Source organism: Hermetia illucens, chromosome 4 (genome assembly GCF_905115235.1).
Source record: "Hermetia illucens chromosome 4, iHerIll2.2.curated.20191125, whole genome shotgun sequence".
In the NCBI taxonomy this organism is placed as follows: Eukaryota; Metazoa; Arthropoda; class Insecta; order Diptera; family Stratiomyidae; genus Hermetia; species Hermetia illucens.
This window is the reverse complement of record NC_051852.1, coordinates 63,226,946-63,250,239: the sequence shown is the minus strand read 5'-3', so window position 1 is coordinate 63,250,239 and position 23,294 is coordinate 63,226,946. Positions and strand designations below refer to the sequence as shown.

At 40.7% G+C, this 23,294-nt stretch overlaps 1 protein-coding gene and 1 long non-coding RNA gene across 6 annotated transcripts in view; one reads left to right on the top strand and one right to left on the bottom strand.

Annotated features, from left to right (window-relative positions):
• Positions 1-3,730: 3,730 nt before the first annotated feature.
• LOC119656058 (nose resistant to fluoxetine protein 6) overlaps positions 3,731-23,294 on the top strand; it is a 133,602-nt gene continuing 114,038 nt past the window's right edge. For 2 of the 5 annotated variants that reach the window (XM_038062335.1, XM_038062331.1), the window contains exon 1: positions 3,731-4,904. The gene's annotated coding sequence lies outside the window, so the exon portion shown is untranslated. The remainder of the gene's footprint in view (positions 4,905-23,294) is intronic. The other 3 variants (XM_038062332.1, XM_038062334.1, XM_038062333.1) reach the window with 3 other exon arrangements.
• Positions 5,799-6,844, bottom strand: LOC119656061. The gene is made up of 3 exons (XR_005249990.1): positions 6,442-6,844; positions 6,077-6,369; positions 5,799-5,920 (listed from the first exon to the last, which is right to left on the bottom strand). It is a non-coding gene; the product is annotated as an uncharacterized LOC119656061 (long non-coding RNA).

Here is a 23,294-nt window from a genome sequence, read left to right as displayed (position 1 = left end):
AACGGCCGATGTCGAGGTGCGGTGGTCTCATAGGGAACGACTTTGCAATCAACGATAGAGGTAAAATGTTGGCATCTTATGAGAACATAGTCGATTTGCGTGTTACTTTTCCCACTATAAAATGTAGGAAGATGAGACAATCGTTTGATGAACTATGTATTCATAAGTACAAGGTCATGGGTGTCCACAAAATCGATTATACGCTCGCCACCTTCATTGCGCGATCCAAACCCCTTTCCCCCATGGCACTTGTTACCGTCTGCCTTTTCACCCACATGAACATTAAGGTCGCCGGCAATAATAATATAGTCGCCAGCAGGCACGTCACAAGTCTATTCACCGAAAAGTTGCCAGAAGGCATCTTTCTCGGCATCAGGTCGACCTGTATATGGGCATGTGAGACATCGGTTAAGCTGATCATGGATTGGTTAGTATCACATGGATACGAGATGGCGGAACACAAAACCGAGGCTGTATTGCTCAGCAGGCGTAAACTGAAAGAAATTCTACGGTTTCGTGTGGGACAGCATGAGATAGAGTCCTTTCACCAAAATCCCTCGGCGTTATGTGGGATCATCGATTGACCTTTAAGTAACATTTGAGCTACGCAGGCAACAAGACAACGAAGGCTGTAGCTACGTTAACTGGCATGATGTCCAATATTAAAGGACCAAAACCACCAAAGAGGCTGTTGTTAGCCAGAGTCTGTTCATCTATTTTACTGTATGCAGCACCAGTACAAAACCCCTTAATGTTCAAGCGTATAGAAGAAAATTATCTTCGGTATATCGCTGCGGTCAAAGGGTAGTATAGGTTTCAAGGCGAAAAGTGGATTGGTACACACCATGAAGCATAAAACCTGGGAAACGCCTGCTAAACGTGTGTTCCCCGTGCAGACCGAATGCTGCTCAGCAGCTAGCTGATACCCTGACCTTATATAAGGCTGATGTAACAGCGCTGCAAGAGATGCGCTGCGATTAATTATCTGGAATAATAAAAAACTTGTTTCTTTTTCGTTGGTGTGGATATTTATTCTTACAAATACCGATATTTCGGGAACCACTTGTTCCCTTCATCAATGCTAACAAGTTTGCTCATCTGTAGGCAATAAGGTTGTATTTATACTAGACTAAATCTATACTATATACTATGATATTAAAATTATGGCTAATTTAAAAAAAACTTATATCTAGGTCCTGTAAAAGAATAAATATTTAATTACATTCTAATAGCTAATTTATCTATCCTGAAACGAGAAGAGGTTTGTTTAGTTTTCTTAAAAAGTTTTTTAAACAATGGGGAATGTCAATTATCTGAATTCAACCTAGTGTCAAGCTTGTCTTTTCCGAAAGGCACTTGCAAGTTCTTCGGTCTTTCCAGTTAGGGTGCAGACACGTATTTGTTTTGCTCTGACTACTTAAGTCCTGATGCCATCCATGCGTCAAGAACCCCTGCACATTTCTCGACAGGACCGGGGCCCGTTCTGCTGCATCGACCGAGGTGGATGCCCTAGCATTTTGCCCAGGCTTCCTATCCGATCATGTTATTTCTAGCGACATTGGATACATTTTCTTGGTCGCCCTGTCACGGGATCTGTCACCAAGAGATGTCAGGTAGAATTTAGCATAGTGGAATAACCCCAACTACACTTTATTTATCTCTTTCCCTGATCTCAGCATTTTATTTTTGTTTCACTCATTATAATATTAAGTACATTTGGTTTTGTGTGAAACAAAACCTTATTATAATAGAATCGAGACGGTGTCTGTCTATCCGTCTGTCACACCCGATTTATTCGGAAACGGCTGGACCGATTGTCATGAAAATTGGTGAGAGTATGTAATCTGGTGTTCCCTTTACATGCAGCAAGTGGCGCCATTTTGTGTTAAGTTTAAGGGGGCTCCCCATACATGTGAATGGAGGGTGCAAATTTTTTTTCGCAGAATGTAGCCATGTGGGGTATAAAATGAAAGGTCTCAATTAGTGCTTTTTGAATCTGATTCCATATTTGATATTGGGTGAAACATAGGGGACTGAGGGCTCAAAATATGACCCCCAAAAACGGCAATAGGTCTCGTTCTCAGAACCTATCCAACCGAAAAAGCTAAAAAAAATCACGATGGTGCATCTCTACGAAATCTAGGCCTCAGTTTCGATATCTCCACAAATAAGGTTAATAATTGTATATTTCCACATTTTAGAAATTTACTCGGCATCTCCCTTACGTTCATCCTAGAAGTACAAAATTTGGCATTCTTATAACGAAGATATTGAACAATTTGGTCAAGTTTGAAGAAAATCCAACTATTATTAACAAAGTTATAGTGGATAAAACCTTACCATTTTTTGTGAATTTCGTGCACTCTACAACCTGTATGACGTCATCATCACATGTCAATTCGTCAATACCACAAACACATGAATTCTTATGAATGGGGTCGGAAATAATTATTTTGTTTTAGTTCATTTGTATATAAATATCAATTACTCCTACCAGACATGTGTGTATGTAGGTATATAGTATCTGCGTGCTAATGAACTTTGTGGATAGTGCCTAATTCAGATAGATATAAGAAGTAAATCGGAAATATGGGTGCGATCAATTTATATACGTGCCTATATGTGTACAGTATTCGGAAATAAGCAGTTTGTTTGTTTAGGGTGAGCGCAATATCTATGGCTGTAATATATATAATACGTATGTCTTGTAGTTTGGAAAAATATAAAGGAATATGTTAGATTTGTAGCTATATATGGATAGAAAAATGTGCGTTGAAATTTCATCCATAAGATGAACACAAAACCTTTATACCCGAAGCCCGAGCTTCCGGTAGTCCAACTTGCTTTCCTTCATCAGGAGTCCCGCAAGGTTTCAGCCTTGAGCCATTTCTTTTCTCTTGGTTTATTAATGATCCCCCTTCCTTATTTATTTGTCCTTGTCCTTAGTATGCGGAGGATTTTAAACTATTTTCTATTGTTCACTCGCTTGCAGAACCCAATCACTTAATCTTAGTAAATGTTTCACTTTAGTTTTTTTTCTGGTTTCGTTCTTCGCTCCTTTTAACATTTTAACGAGGTTCATTCTTCTGTCATTCTGGATAACTTCTTCGTCCGCAATATTCTACAGTATGTTTCAGTAGTATGCTCTTACCATTATCGTGACGGTTATGCTTAGAGTCAGTTCAGAAGAAATTTACTCGCTCCCTGCTTTTTAAAAAGAATCTTCCCCCTTCAAGTTGCCTTGATCGTTTTGCATTTCTTAACATGTCGTCCCTTCGACAGCCCAGATCTCTGGCTGATGCATGTGTCCTTGGTCTAATGGATAGCTGTTTAACTTCTGAAATTCAGTCAGAGCTCTTATGCTAATATTATTCCCCAGTGCCAAGAATGCTCCGCGAATACAACCGCTTGCAGCTTCGCCCTTTGTCCTCATCACCCGATTTATTCTGCAAACGTATTGTAATAATTTTCTAATTTTTGTTTGTCGTTTTCTTATTCTTTTCTTCTCAGTAATGTTCTTTCTATTATATATGCGCGTACAATATCTTCACGGAATTCGTCTGTTTATTGTACATTTTGAATTGAATAAATAAATAAGCAAACTTAAAATACAAATAAGCAATATTTTTTAATTACATGTCTATAGATTTATTTTATTAATTAATCTCTGTTTATTGTTTATACTTTTTTGTTGTTTCTATGCACGCGAAGATATTTCATTTTCCTGTATTCCTGATTTCTTGTTTACACTAATCAGTTAATGTTGTTTATATCAAATATGGCTATACGCAAATGATCTACTGTTTGACTATGAAAAGTTTCCACTGCACGTCACTGGTACAAGGAAGGGTGTACATTTTTTTCAAAGAATATAGCCATGTGAAGTGTCAAATAACAGATATCAGATTGTAAAGAAGGGGAACTCTGCCCAAATAAAAAATCTGAGAAAAAAATTATCGCGGTGTCTGCGTACGACACCTAGGCCTCAAAACACTTCACATCGATATCGCTTTAAATAATATTAGAATATTATAATATTTTGTAAATTTATTATTTGTATACGCCATAATAAGAAGCGTTATTCTGGAACGTTTGAGGGGAATCCTACTATTATTAACAAGGGTCAAAGTTAACTCCTTCGCGTGAAATTTCTGTACCCCAATGTCAGTATCACATTGAAGTGAATAGTCGTACGTACTGGATGCACACATTACGAGCGATGTACTACTGGAACCACGTCTTCATATCCATATATTCTTACATAACAAATCTTGTATTATCTTTGTGAAGGTTTAACCCATATAAAAGTGTGCTGGTTTTTAGAGAGACATCTTCGCTTCTAAGAATAAATGCGTTTGGCGACGAAGTATGATATTATACTACATACTGCATATGTGGACACGCACACAAGATACACTAAAAACTTACCGGTTGAGGGCACAATAATTATTTTTTGAGTGCAGTCCAGTCTGTAATCTGATAAAATGTAACCACTTCAAACTGAAATCTTGACCATTACTCAGGTTCCCCGTGCAGTAATTGAGAAATTGTTTGTTGCGTGCAATTCAACGGTAAGATACCACAAACGTGCCACAGAAGGATTTTAAGAAAGTTTTCTTTACGTTTCGCATGTTGGCGAGTAAGTGGTGGAAACTCGATAGTATTTCGATATTGCATCAGCAAGTGCAATTCAGTACGAGTTTTAGCTTTCCGCGATTCAAACGAGTGGTTAATATTATTCGAAAGGTATTTTGCTAAAATTTGGTTTTAATCGTCGTGGAATTGATATTTTATGTTGACAATTATCGCTAGCATCGCGCAAATCCTGGCAAATTATTTATGGTGTGAAGGCTTGAAATCTTCATCTATTTGACAACAATCACCCGGATAGATTTATCCTCAAAGTAAAGATTGAAAGTGATCCTAAAATTTCCTAAGTGATGGTGGTGGTGAGCAGCGATTTTACTTTTCAAAATATAGAACTGGAAAGTGTCCAGCAATCGTGTTCAAATCTGCTGTTTTTGCTAAATCCATGTTTAAAACAATCTTGGGCCTCTAACGTTGTAATATTTACTAATGTTGTGTAAGATTTCATATTTATACATATGCGTGTATATGTGTACATATGCAGCCAAATGAACGATTATGATCAAAAGTGGATACTGCAAGTTGACGATGTGATGTAGGCAGTTTGACCGGTGTTGAGTCGTAAACAAAGTTTCTGCACATAGATTGCACTACTTGCCGTTCATTGCACTTTTACAGCAAGTTACCAATGCCCAAATATTTATAAGCACGAGTCTTTAATATGGGTCTTATTTAATTCTGCTGACCTGACATTTTTGTTAAAAGAGAGTGTTTAGTAGAATATTGAAAGTAGAGTTTCCATTTCTTGGAATAACATATTTGGAGAAAATATGAAGTCATGTTTTTTGAATTTTCTATCTCATTGAACGGTAGCGAGTCGACTCCCGCTATAAATTAAATATTTCTTACCAACTTATTCAACCATTATAATGGCTACACAATATCAAAATTCCCAATGTTCCTAACTTGTTTAGGGAAAAATATTTGTTTGATATATGCATTTAAAATACTTATGTACAGTCAGCGTCACAAGAAAGTATCTATGTACTCTATGACGTACTTTTTAATGGCCATATCCATGATAATATTATTAGTAGGTAAACAAATTTCAGAATATTTTATTCTGTTTTCTTTGTAAAATAAACAAACAAAATTAAAATACACAATATATTATAATGCAATTAAATAAAATATACAAAAACTTCTAAATTCTCGCGTCAAAAGGAAGTATACACAGATATGATGGAAAAATATGTTGAAGCCACGTTTGATGTAAACGATTCATGCTTAATCTAATATTTGGTTTACTTGCATAGAGTATGTTCCTACCAAACTAAGTGAAAATCGCACTGTTACTAACAAAGTTATAATAGGTCAAAATTGTTGTGCAATTTCACAAAATATACGCATATATTTGGTGCTACATACTAATGTGGCAAATGCACACTCAAATCTCTTTATAAAAGAAATACATAAAAACCTTTCATACCTGAAGCATTTAGCTCCGGTTTCCCGACTTGTTTATTTTTCGGATAAGATGCTCCCACATATGCTCAATCGAATTAAGATTGGACGACTGTGGAGGATAATCCAACTGCTTTGGCGTTTTATAAAGTAGCCACTCCCTAACATCTTGAGCCATAAGCTTAGGATCATAGTGGAAAATCCATGTTCAATCTCAGCACAAATTCTCAACACTCGCAGATTCGTCTATTTTATTCATTGTATTCTCAATGAACACCAATTTTCCAACACCACTTGGCTCCATACATAGTTTTTTCGCTAAAAAATTTCAAATTTACTTTCATCACTGAGAACAACGTTTTCCCGAATGAGAAATTCATATTTTCGTACCTTTTAACAACGGGATATTAGCGGCTTTCTTTCTCGGTGTTCTGACACATATACATGCATCTTTCTCCTTTGACCCATGTGCTATTTTCACTGCACTTTCCAAAGGGTTTTTTTCGGCTCATGAAAGACTTTGTGGTCTTCCAGAATCTTCCACCAATTGTTTAAGCTTTTTATTGCTTTTTATTTATTTATTCAAGATTTTTTTACGGTGCGATGGTTCCCATTTATAATGACGGAAAAGTTTAGCTTTATTGTATAATTTTATAGTTTTCTCACGAATATGAAGAGAAATTTGTCTGCCAATGATAATAAATTTTGAAACTTCCTTAAATCTCAAATGTTAACAACAAAAGTTTTGTTGTTAACACTCAACAAACGAGTAAATCGAACGTCAATGCGACAAAACGACCCACAACACAGTTACCTTCAGATATTTTCCCATTCGACATAAAATGTATACTTTTTTTGATGCCAGGGAGACCGTGTGAAGAAAATAAGCCCTAATCACGGTATTACCAGAGTTATATTTTGGGCTTGATTCCTCAACTCAATTTGTATCCATTCATAGAAATTGAGTTAGGGCGTTTTTAATGAAATTTACTTATAAGTTTTAGGCATGTATGGTGAGGTTGATGATTGGTCAAACTTGTATACCTACATCTTTATGACTGAAAATTGTTAATTTCGGGTTTCAGTGGGTTAACGGTAGCTCCCGACGTCAACTTTTAGGGGAGTTTAGGGCCTATTGTGGTTGGTCCAGGGAATGTCATATTTGCCTTTAACGATTGCAACCAAGTTGTCTGAGCATATTTACACAAAAAAACCACGAAAATTTAGTTATTCTAGGAGCTCATATGCGACTATTAATCAGGAGTTTAGGGCCTGTTGTGGTTGGTCCAGGGAATGTCATATTTGCCTTTAACGATTGCAACCAAGTTGTCTGAGCATATTTACACAAAAAAAAACACGAAAATTTAGTTATTCTAGGAGCTCATATGCGACTATTAATCATAATAGTAGTGATAAGAAGCTTCCTTATGGGCATTGTTGTGATCATTTTGCATTTTTCTTTTGGTATATTGTCTGTCCTTTTTTCATTGCATTTTCCAATTTTCTGGCCACGACACATAGAAGCGATATATCTTCAAACTGAATGCCATGGTTTTTTTTATCCAGATCCGGAACCGGACAAACTGTATCCCAGGTGGTTCCCCATGCAATTGAAAGGGATAAAAATTAAGTAAATCATTTTCGAATTCTTAATCGTTTGGCTGCCATGGGCGTGTGGGTGTGTGTGTATGGTGGGGGAGAAGCTACAGCTTCTGAGTACTGAAGCCGTGTTGGCCCATTGTACTCGCTACCCCCGTCTAACGGAATATTCCGGATTCGTTAGCGTATCGCAGGATTTCCGTTAGTGGATGTGCTGCCACGAGCACTTTAATTTGTAAAAAAACACTGCCTTTACACCATTAAAATCATAATAATGTGAAAACACTTTAAGTGATGATAACGTTATTCATATTTTAGAGTGCAATTAATTCCCATGAAATACAAAACTTTGACTTTCTATGACTTTGTTAATAACGGTTGGATTTCTTTCAGATTTTCCAAATTGTATACTATATTATTACTTATAACGGTGCCAATTTTATACTTCTAGGCTGAACTTGAGGCGAGTTTTCTGAATGTATTAAATTTTAAGTGCTAGTTTTCACATTGATGTACCATTGTGAATTTGTTTCGAATTTGTCCGTTAGATAAGTTTGGAGAACAACATCTGTTGCACTTTTCGGGGTATCTGAGTTGAGTTCACAGTTCCTATGACTCATCTGGTATTAGAAAAAAGATCAGTTTCAAAAGTACCAATCGACACCTTTCATTTGGTAACCCACATGATTATATTCTCTGAAAAATAAAAAAATTACACCCTTCTTTCGCATGTATGGGGAGCCCCCTTAAACCCAGCATAAAATGATGCCACTCGGTGTATATGAAGGGACCCATAGTCCACATATCCCCACCAAATTTCGTGTTAATAGATCCAGCCTTTTCCGAGTGGATCGACAGGCAGACACTGAATCGATTCTAATAAAGTTTTCTTCGACACTATTAACATTATTAAACAAGTCGGGAAACCGGAAACTGGACGATTCAGATATAAACAGGATTGCTGTTCTCTATGTGAAGAAGAAGGTGTCCAACACAGTTAGCAAATATGAAGAAGTTCACCTAAAACAAATACAAACAAATCAAGAAATTAGAAGCTGGATATTTCAGGTATGAAAGGTTTCGTCCCATGAAAAAAAATGTACACCCCCTTGTTGATTGCATGGAAAACCCCACTTAACTCCCACGTAGAAAGAGGTAACTCACAATATGCATGTGGGTTCATAGTTCTCACTTTTCTACTAAATTACAATATTTGACTCGATTGTCAATTATTCTTGTTAATTGTGACGTCGGCATCTTATTTACATGGCTTAAGATGTAGATGAAGTGCACAGTACTATGCACAATACTGTCTTCTATACTGCTTCGGGACTCCTAGGATGAACTTGAGGGTTTTTCTGCAGTAAATTTTAAAAAGTTTGCAATCTACTATTAGGAAGTTCATTTGAAACGTGAAATAGGGCAGCATCCTTCATATTTATTTCAGATTTTTGGGTTTGGTAGTTTCCGAAAATGAGTCCCTTCTCGCTTTAAGTGTGAATTGAGAAATTTAATTTGATATACCACATGGGTACATTAAATGAAAAAGCGTTTCCATCCATCCTTTGCATGAATGAGAAGTCCGGTCCAAACCCCACGTAAATTTATATCACTAACTCCCCATATGCCCACCGAATCGATGTTGCTGTTTTGGAAAAAAGTACGTGTGACCGATAGACAGACAGTGATTCAATTTTACACAAAACTTTTACAACAACTACAACAGTTGGAAAATGGATGAACTTCACAGCCTTCACAGTGGTATGCTCTGCGGCAACACTAGTGTCATAACAACTCGTGCAAGGCGATAAATTGCTCTACTACGATCCAAAAAGTAAAGTTCGAGGTGTGGCGAGCATATCAATGTCGCTTTGTGTCATCAAGGAAAAGCCCTCTCACAACTCCTCTTTTTAAGGTTTTGTGTGAAACAAAACCTTATTAGAATCGATTCGATGTCTGTCTGTCCGTCTGTCTGTCTGTCTGTCTGTCTGTCTGTCTGTCTGTCCGTCTGTCTGTCTGTCTGTCTGTCTGTCTGTCACAGCCGATTTATTCGGAAACGGCTGAACCGATTATCACGAAAATTAGTAGGAGTATGTGATTTGCCGTTCCCTTTACATGCAGCAACTGACGCCATTTTGCGTTAAGTTTAAGGGGGGGCTCCCCATACATGTAAAAGGAGGGTGCAAAATTTTTTTTCATAAAATGTGGCCATGTGGGATATCAAATGAAAGGCCTCAATTAGTACTTTTCCAAACTGATCCAATATTTGATATTGGGTGAAATATAGGGGAGTGAGGGCTCAAAATATGACCCCCGGAAAGTGTAACAGGTCTCGTTCTCAGAACCTATCCAACCGAAAAATCTGAAAAAAATATCAGTAATGCATCTCTACGAAATCTAGGCCTCAAAATATATCCGGTTCCGATATCTGCACAAATAAAGTTAATAATAGTATATTTCCACATTTTAGAAATTTACCCGGCACCCCCCTTATGTTCATCCCAGAAGTACAAAATTTGGCTTGCATATAATGAAGAACATAATGCATAATTTGGTCAAGTTTGAAGAAAATCCTACTATTATTAACAAAGTTATAGAGGGTAAAACTTTACAATTTTTTGTGAATTTCGTGCACTCTACAACCTGCACGACGTCATCATCACATGTCAATTCATCCATACCACAACGAAGTAAGTTCGTATAAATTTGGTGAAAAAGAATTATTTTGTTTTAGTTCCTTAATCATTTGTATATGAAATCCAACGAGACATGTGTGTATGTAGGTATATAATATATGCGTGCTAATGAAGTTTGCGGGTGGAGCCTAATTCAGATAGATATAAGAAGTAAATCGCAAATATGGGTACGATCAATTTATATACGTGCCTATATGTGTACAGTATTCAAAAATAGGCAGTTTGTTTGTTTAGGATGAGCTTAACATCTACGGCTCGTAGTTTTGTAGCTGTATACGGGTAGAAAAATGTGCGTTGAAATTTCTTAGATAAGATGAACACAAAACCTTTATACCCGAAGCACGAGCTTCCGGTATTTCGACTTGTTTCTTGTTATAAACACTGTCACACGGGACATCCAATGTACAAGGCCCTATACACTACTTTATGCAGACGATGTTTTCTTAGCGTCTCATAGCAAAGATAAGATAACTTGGTCAAAAATGGAATGATCATCTCATGCAACACTGTCTCAGATTAAATCTGGAAAATAACGGCCGATTCTAATGAAACAGACACTATCACTGCCAGTGTTTGTGACCTGCCCAAAACAGAGCGATTTAAATATCTTTTGGTCGATGCTGTCAACCAATGGAGAATTGCGTTATGAAATTACTTCACGCATTAGCGCAACCTGGGTGAAGTGGCGTTCCACAACTAACCCTCTTTGTGATCGACTAATCAACGAACGCTTCAAAAAATTCACCGCAATGTCGTTCGCACTAAACAGCGTTTTGTGGTATCGATATGGAATCGCACCGATCGTGGAAAAATTGCAAGAGAGGCGTCTTCGATGTTATGGTCATGGAATTGGCACTAAAGAGAATTCATTTGCCAAGATTGCCAAGTTGATGATCCGAACCAACATTGGCTTGATACGCTGGATGATGATTTTAAACCCTCCCGACAGCACGAAATACCTGAACCCAAAGATATAAAATAGGTAAAAATCTTTCATAACTGTTAGATAATCCACGTAATTGATTTTTTTTAGGTTTAGTTCATTGGAAGACATCACGAAAACTTCAGTGTAGTTGGCTTTTAATTACTAGGGGTTGATAATAGTAGTTGAAATGTTTAAATTATTAAAACATCGACTTCTATTCTTCATAACCTGAAACAAGCATAACTCAGAATCAATGTCACCAATAAAGCCTAGAAAAGTTTATTTTTACCATTTCAAGCCAAAGTGAGTGCATTTTAGAGAGAATAGAAACTTCACTAAAACTATTTTATTTACCGTCGAATGTCTTTTTACCCAAAATCGAATCGCGAAGCACGTTTTCGAAATCGATGGAATTTAAAAGTTTGGATAGGAATTCTAGAAGATCAATTCAGAGGGCTTTATATTCTCCCAAACTGATTGACCGATGAAAGGTTTAAATTTTTTTTGCGGGAATCCCGCTTAATTTATTACAAAATGTGACACTTAACAGAAGGAGCGGAATGCAGTTTCACCAGAATGGATCATTTATACATAATTTCAGGGATGTTACATTGTTTTTGTGTAAAACAAAACCTTATTAAAATCGATTCTCTGTCTGCCTGTCTGTCTGTCGTATGGACTTGTCTCCAAAACGGCTAAAGCGATCCGAACGAAATTTCGGACTGAACCAATTTGGATTCCATTTATTATAAGAGTTTTTGATCATATGCTTCCTTTCTTTTCTTCCTTTTAAGGTTTTTGTGAAATTTGCTCCGAAACGGCTGGAGCAATCAATCGAAATTTGGTGAAAATATGTGGTTTGTGAACCGCTATACACGCAACTAGCGGCATCATTTTATGCTGGGTTTAAGGGGGCCCCCTAAATACGCGAAAGGGGGCGTACAATTTTTTTTTCAAAATTTGATGAAGTGGGGTATCAAATGAAAGGGCTCTATTAGTACTATTCGATAATCCCCTTTCTTATATTGGTTAAAACACAGGGGAATGAGGACTCAAAATGTATGTGAATCATGTCTTGTTCTAAAAACCTATCCAAAAAAAGAATCTGAAAAAATCACAGCAATGCATCGATACAAAATCAAGGTCACAAAATACATTCCATTACGATACCAGCTCAAACAAAGTTAATAATAGAAATTTACCCGAAAACACCCCTTAAGTTCATTCTAGATGTATGAAATTCGACACCAGTAGATGTGATAATTTAAGACATTATAAAAGGTCAAAGTTTTGTATTCCACGTGAATTCGTTGTATTCTAATGGTTCTGAGCCTGCTATCTACTAACGGCGGGCTGCACTAATTTGAGTAGCAGTTCACTCCACTCCGTTCTTCAGTAGATGGCGCGCTCAGAATGTATCTATTGTATTAGCTGAAACTAGACTAGGTGCAAACCTGGTGCTTTCGAACAATAATTCATATCCTTGCCGAGTTTTTGTTTAAACAAAAATAGAGCAAAATGCCCACCCATAGCCGGTTTCGGTCACGTTGCTCCTAAACATCCCACAATGCGGTCGAAGCCGACCGCCCACATCAGTATGAGTTTGTTTAGGAAGAGGCATAAATATTATCAATATGTACATATCCCTGGAAGTTTTGAAATACATACATGAAGGAAATTTTGAATTTGAAGCTATCTGCGAAGAGAAAACGTGTACATAAGATGACCATAAAATCTTTATACCTGAAGAGCCCTGCTTCCGGTATTCCAACTTATTTTAATTCTTTTCCAGGACGCATTTGAGGATTTGGTACTCAGTTCAATCGCACGGTACCCCAAGGCAAAATACCACTGTGAGATAGGTAATTTGGGACTTTTGTACCAACTATCAGAAAAGATTTTGTGATTCTTATTTTCTTGGTATGCAGCATAGCCAGGGTAAAACGGTACACATGCATGAGATAACCGGCGGACTGGACTTGGACTGCACATCCATGAATGCAACATCAGTATCAAAAACCAAAGACCTAACAACATTTACGGTTACGAGACTACAATTTTGAGACCTTTGATAATTTCTCTTATCTTGGGTCGAAAATCACACCCGATAACTGCTACGATGATGAAATCCGCGAGCAGTTGTTGGAAACCAACAGATTCTATTTCATCATCATCATCACCGGCACAACAACCGGTATCCGGTCTAGGCCTGCCTTAATAAGGAACTCCAGACATCCCGCTTTTGCGCCGAGGTCCACCAATTCGATATCCCTAAAAGCTGTCTGGCGTCCTGACCTACGCCATCACTCCATCTTAGGCAGGGTCTGCCTCGTCTTCTTTTTCTACCATAGATATTGCCCTTATAGACTTTCCGGGTGGGATCATCCTCATCCATACGGATTAAGTGACCCGCCCACCGTAACCTATTGAGCCGGATTTTATCCACAACCGGACGGTCATAGTATCGCTCATAGATTTCGTCATTGTGTAGGCTACGGAATCGTCCATCCTCATGTATTCATAGATTCTATTTCAGCTTACAAAAATTGTTTCAGGAAGTTCAACATCATCATCGAAATGAAATGATCCGGGTTATAAGGAGGCATATATTTAGTTTACCAGTTCATTTTACCGCAAGATTTGAGGATAAATTTATTAGAGGAACGTCATCTTCATCTGAATATTCATCGTCCGTTTCGGGCACAATAACAGAGCGTCTAATTGATGTGGAGGATATAGAGCTATCGGAATCAGAAGCTAAATCGTCAACACTAAAGCTATTCTCAGGCATTGGGTTAAGATGCCTTTTGTGGCCATAAAATCCCCCAGGGTGCACTCCGCTACCGAGAAAAAAGAAGTCGGAATGCTGCAAGCTGCACATTTTATATGAGTAATTTCCTATTCATATTTTTCCAGTTGTACATTGCTAAACACTCAAAATATTCATTTTTCATCGATGGATTTCCGCTCTTTTGGCGAGTTATTGTGTTCTTTTCGGTCTGCGCATCTAGCGTCAGCTTCGAGGTGCGTCGTTGGTGTTTCTGTTTCGCTCGTGCGGACATTTGGCCTGCCGTGGTCAAAGTAGGACCTAGTAGAATTCGGTATCCCCGCGTCTTCGACAGAAACTCGCGAGATGTCAGTTGACAATAAAGACGTGGCAGGCACATCGGACCCTCAGGTGACCGCCCTTACTGTGCGCGTCCCTTCATTTTGGTGGGAGAATCCGGAGCTGTGGTTCGTTCATCTGGAAGTACAGCTCCAGATGTCCGGAATAACGGCGGACGCGACCAGGTTCAATTACGCGATAGTAGGTCTAGATGAGGAATCCATCCTACTGGAGGCCGACATAGTAAAGTCGGCCTCTTACACGCTTTTGAAGACCGAGTGAGTGAGTCAGCTAAACTGGATCACTTGCTGGCAGGTTTAACATTAGGCGATCGAACTCCCAGCCAATTGCTTCGCGAAATGTGCCAATTGGGTGGGATCAAGATCGACGATGACTTGATGAAATTGCCCTGGCTGCGTCGACTTCCGGAGGGCACCCAGGCGGTCCTCGCATGCGTCTCTGGTTTTTTGAAGCACTAGCAGCTGAGACTGATAAAGTGCACGAGGTGCACGCACGCCCGACCATAGCGGCCGTTCAGCAGACGTCGGACGAAGTTGGCGAGCTGAACCGCGAGATGGCCGCGTTAGTAGCAAGCATAGCTGAAATGCGGGCCACCCTGGACGCTGTTCGGGTGTTCGGCCAGCAGGTTGCGAGCTCGCTTGCGGTTTGCTGGTTGAAAAGGGGCATCGGATAGCAGGCCGTCAGGACAACCTACGGACCGAAGCATTTGTTGATACCATCGTAGATTCGGCGAGAAAGCTACCAGATGTACGCTCACGTAAATTCGCGCCTATCACAAAAAACTAGGTCCACGGGGGTCCTGGCGAATGCGACCGAGAACGCAGCGCCACGTCGCTTAACGATGTTCAGATCAATCTTGGCAAGTGAATTCTCTTTAGCGCCAATTACATGACCATACCATCGAAGACACCTCTCTTGCCATTTTTCCATGTCGATCGCGGATATCCTGATTTCGAATGTGATCAAGGCATGTCACGCAACTAGTCCAAAGCAACATCTTCGTTTCCATCACCACAAGACGCTGTTTATTGCGGACGATATTGGCGAAAATTTTTTTGCAAAGTTCATTGATAAGTCGATCACAAAGAGGGTCAGTTGTGGAACGCCACTTTTCCTCAGGTTGCGCTAATGCGTGAAGTAATTTCATAACGCAATTCTCCATTGGCTGATAGCATTGACCCCAGCTAACAGCTGTCACTAACACTGACAGTGGTAGTGCCTGCTTCATTAGAATCATCATCAACGGCGCAACAACCGGTATCCGGTTTATGCCCCGTATTTTTTTCTTTCATAGATATTGCCGCGATAGACTCTCCGGGCTGGATCATATCTCACCCATAAGGATTAGGTGACCCACCCACCCCAGCTTGTTGAACCGCATTTTATCCGCAACTAGACGGTCGTTGTATCGCTCATAGATTTCGTGTATATGTAGGCTACGGAAACGTCCATCCTCATGTAGGGGGTCAAAAATTCTTCGGAGGATTCTTCTCTCGAACGCGGTCAAGAGTTCGGAGTTTTTATTTGCTAAGAACTCAGGTCTCTGAGGAATACTTAGGGGCTGACAACACCATTGTCTTGTACAGTAAGAGCTTTGATTCTATGATGAGGCGTTTCGAGCGAAACAGTTTTTATAAGCTGAAATAGGCTGTGTTGGCAGCCAATAACCGTGCACGGGTTTCTTCGTTATAGCTCTTATGGGATGTGATTTTCGACCCTAGAGAGGAGAAACATTTAAAGATTTCAAAGTGTTCCATCCTCATTGTTTTCGTTTGACCAGTGCGATTAAATGCTGTCCACTCTTTCGTTTTTGGCGTTGACGTTGCCACCATACACTTCGACTTTTTGCTTTTTTCTTTAGCCTTTGTTCCGCTTACAAGGGGGGTCGGCTTGTCGTGATCGACCTCGCCACTTGACCCTATCAAATTCCTCGAGGCTTTTAAATCCACATCCATCGTATCAAGCCACCGTTGTTTCGGACGGCCTGTTGGTCGTTTACCATCGACTCTGATGTTCAAACCAATATTGGCAAGTGAATTCTCGTTGGCGAATTACGTGACCATACCATCGAAGACGCCTCTCTCGCAGTTTTTCTATGATCGATGCAACTCCATATCGATCGCGGATATCTTCATTTCGGATGTGATCAAAACGTGTCACGCCACTAGTCTCATGTAACATCTTCGTCTCCATTACCGCAAGACACCGTTCATTGTCTCTTATAGTCGGCCGACCATAGAGAGCGACAGGACGGACGATATTCCGGTTAATATTTGGATTGAGACGCTCGTTGATACTTCGATCACAAAGAATATCAGTTGTGGAACGCCACTTTATGCAGGTTGCGTTAATGCGTGAAGCAGTTTCATAGCCCAGTTCTCCATTGGCTGCTAGCGTTGACCCGAGGTATTATATTTAAATTGCTCAGTTCAGTTTAATGGCAAACGGTCGTCAAAAATTCAGTTTTATTCGGATTCAATTTGAGACTGTGTTGCATGAGGCGATCATTCTATTTTTGGACAAGTTGCTCAAGATCTCTTTTTGCTATTAGATGCTATTAAAACATCGTCCGCATAAGGCAGTGTATAGGGCGCGCTGCACGTTGCATGTCTCGTGTAACGGTGCTCATAACAAAAATAAAGAGGAGTGGTGGGAAGGCGTTTCCTTGATGAACACCAACAGAGACACGAAGCGGTTTTAATTCACCCGGCACACTTCGTAATTTACTTTTCGGATCGTGATAGAGCAATTGAAGCCAGCGCACGAGTTATTCAGGTACTAAATGTTGTTGTAGAGCATATCTGATGTGTTGGTGTGATACACGGTCAAACGTTTCCTCTAGATCCAGAAATGCAACGTAAAGAGGGCGATGCTTCTCTATGAGTAACCGCGTAGCGTGTATTGCCTCAGTAGTTCCACAATTATCCGGCATAATTCACGGTTATTTCAACGATTTCGCGAATACGGTTGTCAAGAATGCGTTCAAAAATGTTCATGGTATGAGATAGTAACCGGATCGGACGGAAATTTGAACATTCTGCTAGACTACCATTTTCCACATTGGAACTGTGGTATTTCCCTGTCAGGCATATGGTGTTCTACCTCCCTGAATAACCCGATTAAAGAATTCACTGAGCCACAGTATTGGGTCCCAGCTCTTCGCTTTCCAGAGCTCAGATGTGATGTCGTCAGGTCCTGTGGCTATCTCCGATTTCATTAGTTTTCCTTTCGATTCGTACTGGTGGATGCAAGACCTACCAAAATCTCCACCGAACTAAGGAGTACGGCACCCGTGTTGAAATGCAGCACCACGGTGAGACGCGAAAGTCTCTGTTCGCTTGAACACAACCACAACCCCCATGAAGCTACCACTAGGGTACCAACCGCAAACAACCGAGCTGAACGCATATACGACAGGAATTCTCTTGAAGTATGTGAGTCCAGAGGCTAGCCCGGTTCCCATGGCACCAGTATACCTCTCGTATAGTATTGTGACTATTGCCACTTCGGATGAGTCCCCGTGCAGACTCGGGTCTGATCGCCCTAATTAGGCCTTTCGAGCATTCGCCTACCGCATCACGGCCGGCAAGCCAATGCGATACAGCATCTCCCGGTGCCACCACTATGGAGGTTCCCCTCGGCCACTTGGTTTTGGTTGCCGCGCCGTCTTCCTCCCCGCCATCTCTGAGCACCAGTTGCGCTCACAGATGGAACTACTCCAAATGTCGGCAATGATTGTAGAAGTGGGGGATGAGCAAATTCTTTATTTGAAATCTGCTCGAAACATTTTCGCCATCTATCCATCATGGTTCGACGGTTGGTAAGCAAAGTACCGTTCTTGTCATTAACGCAACAGAAGTGTTCGATATCTTGTGTGCGTTCCTTCCGCCGCCTGCTCGATCTGGATGAAGGTAGACGGTACATCTCGGGTGGTTTTTCACATAATGTCAATATCGTCAGCATAGTCCAGTAGTTGGGTGGACTTGAAGAGGATGGTGCCTCTCGCATTCACATCTGCATTCACTTTCTTCAGGGCCAGGGTAAAGAGGACGCAAGATAGGGCATCCCCTTGTCTTAGACCGTTATTGATGTTAAATGGCACCTGGAGTGATCCTGCTGCATTTATCTGGCCTTGCATATTGGTCATGGTCAGCCTAGTCAGCCTTATCAATTTCTTCGAGGTACTGAATTCTCTCATGGCCGTGTACAGTTTTACCCTGGGTGTGCTGTCGTAGCCGGCTTTAACGTCGATAAAAAGATGGCGCAACTGATGGCCAAATTCCAGCAGTTTTCCATCACTTGCCGCAAAGAGAACATCTGATCTGTTGCTGATTTGCCTGGAGTGAAGCCTGGTATGTACCAATGATATTCTGAGTGTATGGAGCTATCCGGCCTAGCAAGATAGCTGAGAATATTTTATAAATGGTACTCAGTAACGTGATACCTCTATAATTACTGCACTGCGTGATATCCCCCCTTTTTAGTACGAGACAGATAGTGGAGCATTGGCAGTCGTCAAGCATTGTTTCGCCGTCCCATATTTTGAGCGTCAGCTGGTGAACCGCTTGGTGTAAATGGTCGCCTTCATATTTAACCAATTCGGCTGTAATTCCAGTGGCTCCTGGCGGCTTCTGGGTTTTAAGCCGATGAATGGCTCGGATTGTTTCTTCTACGCTTGGTGGTTTTGAGTTGGCGGGACCTCCAACTCCCCGATATTTTGGTTGTTGGACAGTTAATCAAAATATTCAGCCTATCGCTCCAATATGCCATTTTGTCGGAAATCAGATCTCCATCTCTGTCTCGGAAGGATGAACAGGATGAACAGCAACGCTTCATTCTGCTGACTTTTTGGTAAAGCTTGCGCGCCTGGTGTGTTTGCTCCCTGTATTTTTCTAGTTCACAGACTTGTTGGTTCTCCCAGGCTTCCTTTTTCCGTCTGTTAAGTTGCTCGACGGAGTTCGTGATAAGTCTCTACGCGTGCCCGCGTTCTTTTAGAATGCGACAATAATCGGTATGTAACATTCTTCCGTTCTTTTGTAAGCTTATATTCATCGTCGAACCAGCCGTTCCGACTTTTCTTGCGGCTGGAGCGAAATATGTTTGTGGCCGTATACATGATAATGTTCTTCAGGTGGTTATGAAGATCATTTGTTGATGCTTCATATCCAGGGCATCTATTATTTGCGGTTATTGCGGTATCCATTTCCCCCTTATATATGTTACAGAGGGCTGTGTTGTGAATGGCTTCAGTATCCATTCTCACCTGATTGTCAGAGGGGATTGTAGACGGTGTCGTAATTCGAGCTCGGAGCACCATACCAGCGAAATGTTGATACGAGTCTATCCTCCCCCCCTATATATTCTTACATTCATCAAGCCTGAGAGGTGACGGCGTTCGACCAGCACGTGGTCAATTTGGTTGAAAGTGATCCCGTCTGGTGAGGCCCACGTATGTTTATGGAACATTTTCCGCGTAAACTAGGTAGGTGCCGCAACTATTTCGAGCTATGCTTCTAAGTGAATAATCCGCAGTCAGTTATCATTGGTATCCCTATGTAAGCTATGGGAGCCGACGTACCGTCTGAGTACCGGCTCCGTCCCTAGTTGACTGTTGCAATCTCCAAGTATGATTTTGATATCATGCCTTTACTCATACGGCTTCGAAGGTCCGCTCAACTGCCTCGTGAAAGGTATCCTTCTCCGACTCTGCAGTCTCCTCTGTAGGGGCGTGAACGTTTATGATGCTTATATTTGTTAATTTGCCTAGCGAACGCAGAGTGCATAGCCTTTCGTTTATATTTTCAAAGCCGATAGCAGCAGGTTTCATTTTGTGACTGACTAAGAAACCTGCTCTGCGCACATGGTTCACTGAATGGCCGTTATAATATATGGTGTAGAGCCTCTTCTCCAGGAAGCCGGTCCCCGTCCAGCGCATCTCTTGCAACGCTGTTACATCAGCCTCATATTGGGACAGGGTATCAGCTAGCTGCTGAGCTGTACAGGGAGCATACGTTCAATGAGGAAATGCGCAAATCGTTATTCCTCTGTCGTTGCCGGGTTCGTCGTTTTGAAATTTATTCTATTCAAGGCTGCTTCCGTGGCTTCGTAACTTTAGTTTCCGGTGTAGGGTTGGCAGCCCTACCCAACCCCTAACCTGCAAGACCAGTTTTTAGGCGCGGGAGGCTCGCCTTCATCCTTCCCCGTCTGCAGTTTTTCATGAAGAAAGAACTCCCAGCAATGACCACGTGTAGGTGGAGATTGGGTTTGGGAGTAGAAGTGTTGGTGTTGGTTCAGCAGGGATTTTCCAGGTTTTATGCTCCATCGTGGGTACCAATCCACGTTTCGCCCTGGGACGTATACTACCCTTTGGCCGCCTCATTAAAAGCGGTCGTCAAAAATTATGTTTTATTCAAATTCAATCTAAGATCGTGTTCCATGAGCCGATCAGTTTGGACGAATTACTCGAGATTAAGTTTGCTAGGAAACACTAACAAAACATCAACATAGAGCAGTGTATAGGGCACACGGTCAAACATGTCATCCAGATCCAGAAATGCAATATAAAGAGGACGATTTTTCTCACTGTGTTCCTCCATGAATAATCGCGCAGCGTGTATTGCGTCAGTAGTGCTGGATGCCATGTTGTCATGTTGTCTGTTTCTCCCCCCAATTTCATTTGTTTTATTGTTTTCTCGACTTCAGTTGCGCTGAAAGGTGGAATTACTCCAAATCTGCTCGAAATAATCTCCCCATCTATCCGCCGCGGTTCGTCGATCATTCCTGTCATTAACGCAGCAGAAAGGTTCGATATCCACATTGGCAATGATTGGTAATCGCATAAGTGAGATCATTTCTTGTCTCTCCTTATGAAATCGGTGGTTTGGTTCGTAAGACGGCGATCGACGATCGATATTGAGGTGCGATTCAGAGATCATATATTCTCACCAAATTTCATTGCATTAGCCTCAGCCGTTTCCGAATAAATCGGATGTGACGGACAGACTGAATCGATTCTAATAAGATTTTATTTTACAAACAAAACGTTAAAGAAAGCAAGCAAAGCCACATATATCTATGCGAAAAAGCGCGTCAATGCTTATGAACCCAGATATGGTTCCGAAAAAAATAAGTTTTGAAAATGAGTGAAATTTAATGTATTCACATACATATATATGTACAGGGTGCGGCAGCATAACTTCCTTTTTTCAAAACTCAATAAAAACTGTTGTATGCATCGGAAAATATTTATTTATTTTTTATAATGTAGGTACATGTCTAAAGTTTTTATTTACATTGTTTTGAAGATCAAATCTGTTAGGTGACGTCCCCCATTCTCCATACATTGCGTAAACCGATTTCTGGCGTTTGTCATGACTCTTGTTAGCATAGCAGGTGTTATGTTGGCAATTTCTTCTTGGATGTTGGTCTTCAAATCTTGTAGGGTTCTTGGACGGTTCACATAAACACGGGATTTCAAAAAACCCCATAGAAAAAAATCACAAGGGGACAGATCGGGAGAGCGTGCCGGCCATTCCAAATCGCCTCTAATTGAGATAAGACGCTCTGGAAAGTGTTCCCTCAAAACAGCCATCGATGCTCTTGAAGTGTGTGCTGTTGCACCGTTTGTTTGGAACCAAAGTGTCCCCAAATCCAAATTTTCTAGCAGTGGGAAAAAAAATTGTGTAGCATGTTTACATACCAGTCCGAATTCACTGTCACTGTAACCTCATTTTCCTTAAAAAACCAGAGACCAATAATTCCAGCTGAGGAAATTGCATACCACACTGTGACTTTGGGTGAATGCAAAGGCTGTTGATGCAATTCTCGAGGGTTGGTGTCAGCCCAGTAGCGCATGTTTTGTTTGTTAACTGACCCACACAAATGAAAATGGGCTTCATCGCTAAAAAAAACAATAGCACCCTCGGGAACGACATCAAGAAGAACCTCACACGCGTTCATCCGAGAATTGAAGTCACGTTCTGAAAGTTCCTGCACTATCGCCATCTTATAGGGATGAAAATGAAGATCATCACGAAGAGTTCTTCTCACAGAACGATCGGATAGTCCAAGGGCAGATGCGTGTTTGCGCGCAGAACGCCGTGGCGATCGCAACATTGACGCTCTCACTGCTTCAATGTCCTCAGGTGATCTAACGGGCCGAGGGACTCCAGTTCTTCCTTTTGTCGCACTTGCAGTTTGTCTGAATGTAGTGACCCATGTAACAATTGATTTGTGGTCTGGGATGGGAGCCAACGGGGCTAAATTAAAGCGATTCCGAAATGCACGCTGTGTTGCAATAACCGAACATCCGCTTGAAAAGTAAACCTCAACGGCAAAGGCACGCTCCTCACTATTCCAACGCATGATGGCGAGTGAACCGTGTCGGGACAATACTTTACAGCATCCCCTCTTGAACGAGACCACTAGCGCTCCACTATGACATCAACTAACTGAGTGGCGCGCATTTTAAAAAAGGAAGTTATGCTGCCGCACCCTGTCTATATTTGTTCGCTTGAAAAACCCACCTTCTCATTTTTAAGTTTTTGTGTAAAACAAAACCTTATTAAAATCGATCCACTGTCTGTCTGTCTGCCACACGCACTTTCTCCAAAACGACTAAACCGATCCAAACGATATTTGATGGAGAGATGGGAACTATGAGATGAGTGACATAAATTTAGGAGGAGGTTAAAGGGGGGCTCCCCATACATGCAAAGGGGGGATTCAAAATTTTTTTTTCATCGGATATAGTCGTGTAGGATATCAAATGAAAGGGCTCGAGTAGTTCTTTACGAAACTGATATTAGTTGAGAGAATTACAAAGTACGTGAGTAAGGAGTCAAAATGTACGCACTTAAAGTGAGACAGAACTCATTTTCGGAAACTACTCAACCCA